The following is a 7,766-nucleotide window of genomic DNA, read 5'->3' on the forward strand; positions in this document are numbered from 1 at the left end:
TCCTTAGACACCTGAATGAGATTATGACACCATGATTTACAGAGAGGTACTATAGCTGCTAAAGCACCTGCGTTTGTTCACCTTGGGAAAAACTAGAAATCCTATGATGCCACCATAGTGCTCTGCTGGTGTTATATTCGTGTACCTTTGATGTTGTAACTATTCATTATTGGTAGTTTATTGTCTGGTGATATGCTTAAGAGCTCCTCCCATGGAAAAGATCCCTACTGGGTGGGATCCTTGTAAATACAAAAGAAAATGTTTCCTGTGGTAAAGTCTGATATTGCAATGCTTTGTCATGTTGAGTGATTTCTTACACCAAAATTCAAGTCCATTGAGTTCAATAGAACTGTTATCAGGAAAATAAGTTTTCCAGTGTAAGAAAAGTTATCAAATTCCAATTGAAATTATTTTTATGTAAAACCAAAAGTTATCTTTATTTTAATCAGATGAAACAGAAATCATAGTTTTACAGACTCCCGGGGCTGTGCAGCATGGATGTGGTGCAAGTCCAGGTTGAATGGGAAAAGATATACTTGGAGAAAGAGAATGTCCCCTTAATCTTTCCATTCATTCTGGGAAGGGAATGTGTCAACATTTCATAACAGAACTCACTTCCAGTTGTGGCTCCCTTCAGGGAAAATTTATAGATTATGAAACACCATGTATTACTGGCCCTGTCACAAACCCTTAGTCCAAGAGGAAATATTGCATAAACTGCTTCTGCTCTATCAGCAAGACTGAGGGACGCAGCCTGGGCAGAGCAGAGAGTCATCCAGGTGGGATTCCTGCCAGCTTGCATAGCTGAACAGATGTCTCTACCTGCAGCAACTATGATCCAAAGGAAGAACTCAACCTACTGATCCTTGGAATGTACTTCACCAACAGTACTAGCACGAGTGCTATTTTTTTTTCACAAGGTTATTTTAGGAACTCAGGTACATAATCTCTGCTATATATCACTTACTTTGCTATTAATAGCAATGATCAGAGCTACTTTGAATTAATGATTTACTTCTAAAGTGTTCTTTAACCTTAAGATAAAACACAAAATTTAATTTTAGCTGTACCTTCCCATAACTAGAGGAAAATATGATCCATGCCTTGAGCAAGTCTCTCAAGGAAAATTCAATGTACTTTCCAGTTACCCCACAGAAAATTATTATATACTGGACTTCAGATATGTTTGAACACTAGTATATCCAAATAGTATGCAGGCTAGATTGGTGGTAATGTGTCAAAATACCGTGTCAAATGAATCTTTAAAAAGTAGATTTTTAAACTTTTCATTTCAGGGAGCAATGGGAGAACAAGGTAAGATTAGACATTGCCAAATTTTACAGTTGATCTTAAAAGATTTGAACATATTTCTACTAATTCTCTGTTTCCACTTGTTGTATTAGGAGCAGGGGGTATTAAATATTTCACATATGGGATCCATGTAATGTGCATATTGACAGCAGTTCAGTGTACTTGGCAAGTCGTCATTCATATAACATTTACCTACACTTATCAATACAGATTTCCATATATGAGATTTCCAAGATCTGCACTAGCAAAAATGTCTTCCACTTTTTACTTATTTGGTATAATTTTGTATCACCTTTGCTGGGTTTGAAAGCTAAAGACCTTACTTCTTTGAAGCCCTGTGGATACTAAAAAGCTAGCAGAGAAATTTTCTAGCTTTCTACAGCTGCCTGTGAAAGTCTCCTTTCTCACACAGGCTAGCTGGGAAACAGTTTGAGATTTTGTAAACTGTTTCACAGGTGCAGGGTGTTGTGGAGATTGTTTTTGGTACATATATTTTGGAAATGGGTGATATACCGTTCAGCCAATCACTCTGGTAGGTGGTTGATCAATGGACCAATCATATCATTCCTCTATTGAGAACCAAGTTATATAAATGAGTTTGTAATTAATTAAATAATCCCATTTTATCCTGGACTTGAATTCTGTGTCATTCTTCTCACCATCCTAGGTACAACAAAGCCCCTTTTCTTTTCCTTTCTTATCTTAAACAAATGCCATGATACTAATTTTGGAGTATCCAATCCAAAACAGAGTGAATCAAGGTAAATTAGGGAGTTGTGTTGCATAGAACAACTCCTTCTCTGCTTAGTTTTATCACAACAGTGGAGGCTTCCAGTTCACAAATGCAGATGTAAGGGAAAAGACTGTTCCTCTCTGGGTGCATACAACAGACCTCAATATACCATGTACTTTTATTTTGTTATGTCATCAATGGACAGTAGACTTTTTAGTAATATTGTAAGTGTAGCTTTATAGAATGAACATCTGTCATTGCTGATTACATAAAAAAGATAATGCACACAACCTGATATATAGAGGTGATCAATATGTTGCCTGTAATGTGTTTTTATCAGAAAATACCTACCAGTAGTCCCTTGCTTCCTACTGGTGCTTGGCACAAGGTAAGTGGGGAAAAGGAATATTTGGTTACAAGCAAGGTTCATGCTTTCTGTGCCCCTGGGTGAGGAATTGGGAAATCTCATGGATAATTCCACAGATGAAGCATTTAGCAGAAAATGGAGGTCCAATGCAAAGGTAGGTATTCCACATGCACCAGCTGATTCCCACCTGCACGTGTATCTTCTTTATCTCTGCTCTGCTTCTGTGTTTTGGCAGATCTTGCCATCGCAGGAAAGGACAAGGTGACCACACACACTGTGTGTGGGCTGGTTAAAGAGCACCATAGGGCACTGTTGTCCTTGGGTCGCTCAAACCCGTGTCCTTGCTGAGGTCAATGGTTAGGGCTTTTCTGTAATGCAACAACAATAGAACACCAGAGGTTTTCCAAGCCTTGGGGTCTGGATCCATGGACTTTTACAGCTTCCTTGAATTGCTCACATGAAGTGTGCTGTCCTCAAGCAAGCATTGCTCTTGCCTGCTGTAAAGGTCAGGAAAAGCTTATTCAAAGGAAACAGTCTGCATGCAAACAAAACACCACACTGGCATCATTGCTTTAATCAGGATAATCATCTGTCAGCCTGCCTGTCCTTTCTGATACTCAGATATGAAGAATCTTGTTTAGCTCTCTTATGATGATAAAATCTTAAGCCTTCTTACAACAATTTTCTATGAAAAATGCCTGTTGCACTGTTCATTCTATAGCTTGCCTGTAGGCAATAAAGCATTAATCAGCATGTAGAGAACATGAGAATTACAAGAAGTTTTCTTGGAGTTTCCTAGAGGAAGGATAGGAAGGATTGCTGAAAACTTTCTTTTTTTTTTTTTTTTTTGGTGACACATTTTTCATGTACTTTTAAAGTTACTGGTCTTCATGGGATCATGAGGGAAAAGTCCTGCTTAACTAACTTAATTTGCCTTTATGACAAGACCACCCATCTGGTTGATCTGGTTGACCAAGGGAAGCCAGTAGATGAAGGATTCTTTTTATTTTGACAAAGCTTTTGATACAGTCTCTCTTAGTATCTTTCTGGACAAAATGCCCAGCACACACAGCTGGATGAGTCCATAATACATTGGGTGAGCAACTGACTGATGGGTCAGGCTCAAAGGGTTAGAGTGAATGTGGTGACATCAGGCTGGCAGCCCATCGCTAGTGGGGTGCCCCAAGGATCAATTTTAGTGCAGTTCTCTTTAAAGGTTTTATAAATTATTTGGATGCAGGAATAGAATCCAAATTAAGTAAGTATGACAATGCTAAACTAGGAAAAGCTCCCTAGAGGATAGAGAGGTCTTAGAGAGAAGTGGAGATAGACTAGAGCTTGGCAGTAATCATCCATGTGAAATTTAACAAGAGCAATGTGGGATTCTCCACGTGGAATGGGGTAATCATGGTTATATGTAACACTGAGGGGCAAGAGGCTGGAGAGCACAAAGACATCTGGGGGCTTGGGTCAATGGCAAGTTGAATATGAATCAGCAGTGCCCTGGGGTGCGTCCGGCACAGCATCACCAGCTGGCCAAGGGAGGGGATTGTCCCCCTCTGCTCTGCATGGGGGTGGCCTCATGTTGAGTGCTGTGAGCAGTTTTGGATGCCTCAATATAAGAACTACATCAAACAGAGGAGGTTGAGCAAGATGGTGAAAGGTCTTGAGGCTGTGACTTAGGAGAAGCAGCTGACGTCACTCGGCTTGTTCAGTTTGGAGAAAAGAAGGCTGAGGTGTGACCTCATCACAGTCAACACCTTGGGTGTGGGGGATGGTGCTGATCTCCTCTCCCTAAGGACCAGTGACAGGACACAAGGAAGTGGAAGGAAGCTGTATCAGGGCAAGTTCAGACTGGGCAGTGGGAAAAGGCTCTTCACTGGGAGGGTGGTCAGTCACTGGAAGAGGCTTCCCAGGGAAATCGTCATGGCACCAAGCCTGTCAGAGTTTGAGAAGCATCTGAGTGATGCTCTCAGTCATATAGTTTACTTTTAGGCAGTCCTGAGGAGAGCAGGAAGTTGGACTTGATGATCCTTAGGGGTCTGTTCCAACTCAAGATACTCAGTGATTCCATGATTCATAACTACCTAAGCTGACACTTTCCAGGGCAGCTATTTATCTGAGTCAGAAATAGAACTTTTTTTTAAAAGTCCAGCAACAACAGTTCCTCAAAAAGTGTTTTGAAAACCATTAAGGTAAAAAACACTATTTTTCTCTTTTAAAAATAGCATTTTAACTACTTCTTTATAGCACTTCCAGATTTTGAGCTACAAAGTTGAAAGCTGGCAAGGAACTAGTAAGCCGGGGAGGGAGGGGTGTTCTGGTTCTGTAATTTTTCAGGAATAAGAAAATTATAATATCCTACGTTGGAAAAAAAGAGAGTTCTTATTTTGCATAAGTAATTAATTAAAAATTTGCAGTGATTCTTAATTATACACAATTCTTCCTTTAGTCTTGAGGAGGAACAAGGACTGTTGTAGACAACTCAAGGGTGCCTAATTCCTCCCTAAAATAAAAATACCAGTAAACCATCCTTACAGAATTCTACAGATTCAAAAAATGCCTCTTTATCTTTGAGTTAAAGGAGGATTTCTGCTACACAATAATAACTTAATTTTTCCTAAGCAAGTACAAACAGCAGAATGTACCCCTAGGCATGTAAGACTTGATTCTTCACTGTATGGAAAGGTCACTCATTAAAAGCAAGCCCAAATTTAAGTACAGCAGTATTGGGCTGATGCAAAGACAGAGTAAACACAGGAAACAAGACCTGTAAACTTTGATGGGAGCTTTATCTTTCCTCCCATTATCCTTCAAAATATCTAGATGCTATCTGCAAAATCTCTAAGTCACCCCTTTCCCCTGTTTTCCATCAGCTTTGTAGACAACTAACTCATTAAAAGAGAAAGACAACCAAGGAACACATGCCCTTTATCTTTTTGCTCAGTTAATCAAAGTATTTAGGAAAAAACCTAGCAGATCACAGCTCTCTAACACAATTCTGATCATTATTACCACCCCCAAGATGTTTGCTTGTGAAAAATTTCACTTTCGATATGGAATCTCCACATGTGTGAAAATAAGTTCCCAACTGAATTTGGATTGTCACATTTACAATTGTTGTGAATGTTTTGTATCATAAATGGTTTTGCTTTGTATAGGCAGCTCTGAGATATGTCTCTAGGACATTATTCGTGTCAAAAAACATAGCACTGATATTGAGCATTTGTGGGCTTGCAAAGTCCTCTATTTTGGTGTGTCTCACCTATTTCTGTCACAGTTAAGTAGTAGTATTTCAGTCTTCTGCTGATAGCAGGATTAACTACATAAGAAAAGGAGCCCGAAGTCAATATATTTATTAGAACATTTGGAAGACATGGCTGTTAACTCTGGTGTGCCATCTGTGAGCACTACTTTACTTTTTTTTTTTTTTTCGGCATGGTGTCCAGTTCACAGATATAATACAATTTTATACTGTTATAGTTTTGTTTTCTTTTCCCTAGAAAAGTAGACAATTTAGGCAGTAACCTGTCTGGGGACTATTCAGGTTTTCAGATGGAGAAATTTTGTTGCAGGGCACAGGCAGCCGTTAAGTAAATGGTTTGGGAAGTTATTGCTGTGAGTTCCTATATTCTCACTAGAGATGGAGGGACAGATTACAAGAGTGCTTCTAGGCCACTGTCATGCCAGGTAGAATGATTTGCATAAACCCTTACAAGTTCATTAGGGGCACTGAACTCTGATTAAAAGGTGGTAACTCTTTAAACTGTTCTACCAGGACCACAAGCCCCAGGGTAGGTGACTGAAAGCTGTTCATTGTGACCATGTGGTAATTTTAATATTTTATTTTTTTCCTGATAGAGTCCTTTTCAAACTTGTCTGCTTAACCAGTAAGTTCTCCACCTTCTCAGACATCTTGAGGATGTCTCCTTCCTTCTCCTCATTCTTATCCTTAGGTGTATGCCCCAGGATTTTCTGCAGAAAATTTGAACACATTTAACTTCTTGGAAATTGCACCTCCTCATTTCAAGGTCCCTTAGAGGACATAGGCATGGGAACCTGGCATTTCAACTCAAATCCACAGGAGTTAATTGAATATTCTGATATGTGGTAGGTATAACTTTGGATTTTCGGTTCTGATTCTGCATTGTACAACTACTCCCTAGTACTGAAATATACACAAACACAATGTAACATTAAGGTGCCCTAATGATTTTATTAGCAACTTAATTATTTTTTCAGGGGAAAGGCATTATGAAGGGACTTTTCATGTGTTAAGCACTTTTCCATCTAATCTATGAAGGCAAAAGCAGCTGGGATTTGTGAATCAGAGTATTTCTAGGTATTAGTAAGAAAGGGATTGTAATCATGTGACAGGCTTGATTTTTTAAAAATTTACTCACATAATTGAAGGAATACGATATAACAGTATTGAGGCTTTCCAGCTTTAGCCCACTCACAGCAAGCTCCTAGAGCCAGGTCCTGTAGGCACTGAAGTGAGACAGAACTTTGCCAGGGACTTCAGCTGTGCAAGCTGTGTCCTTAAATGAATGCATGTACACATAAGGAGTCACACAGCTCATGCAAATAGGGGAGCTGGTGAGCGGGCAAGCTGATTACAGCACTTTCACAGATTCCACATATGGACATAATATGTGGAAAAATGTTTGCACCACCTGCTCAAATTAACTTACTGTTCTTTGCTTTGAATGATCCCCTGGGGAATCACTGGAGAGGAGGAAGCACCCAGCTCTTTCAATCCCCAGTTCAACCTGCTGTAGGAAAAGCTGTTAGTGCTTATGTATGCCCCAAGGCTTGTGAGAAGGGAGGAATTTAACAGAAAAAAATCCCATTGCCAAACCAGGGTTTTCAGTACAACTTTAAACGAAGTATCTGGACCCCTCATTCTCTTTCTTATGTCCACATCTCACATTGATATCAGCAGTGATTTTCAGTGCTTCATTAACTGGTGTTTATCTTCAACTCATTTGTTTACTTATTTGCAGGGATTACAATCAAAGCCTCCCATAATGCCATACAGCTTTCAAATCTGAGGCAGACGAGTGTGCATTATGGATTGGAAACTGGCATTAGCCCAGATTTTCTGTTCTGTAGCTCTAATCCAGTCTGTTATTAGTTGAAGACAGCACCGTGTGATTTAATTGTTCATGTGTAGGAACAAGACCACACATAATAACTCTGTTGTCTCTCCTTGTCTTCCAAAGCTTATGGGGGTTAGCCTTTGTTGTGGCACTTGTGGTTTCCTCTGGTGAACAGAAAGATTAATTTGTGCAATCCTAGACTTCCTCGCAGAGGTACATCTCTTTTTTGCCTTCTTTTCCAGCCTTTCCTGTA

This window comes from Aphelocoma coerulescens, chromosome 1A, assembly GCF_041296385.1.
Source record: "Aphelocoma coerulescens isolate FSJ_1873_10779 chromosome 1A, UR_Acoe_1.0, whole genome shotgun sequence".
Lineage (NCBI taxonomy): Eukaryota > Metazoa > Chordata > Aves > Passeriformes > Corvidae > Aphelocoma > Aphelocoma coerulescens.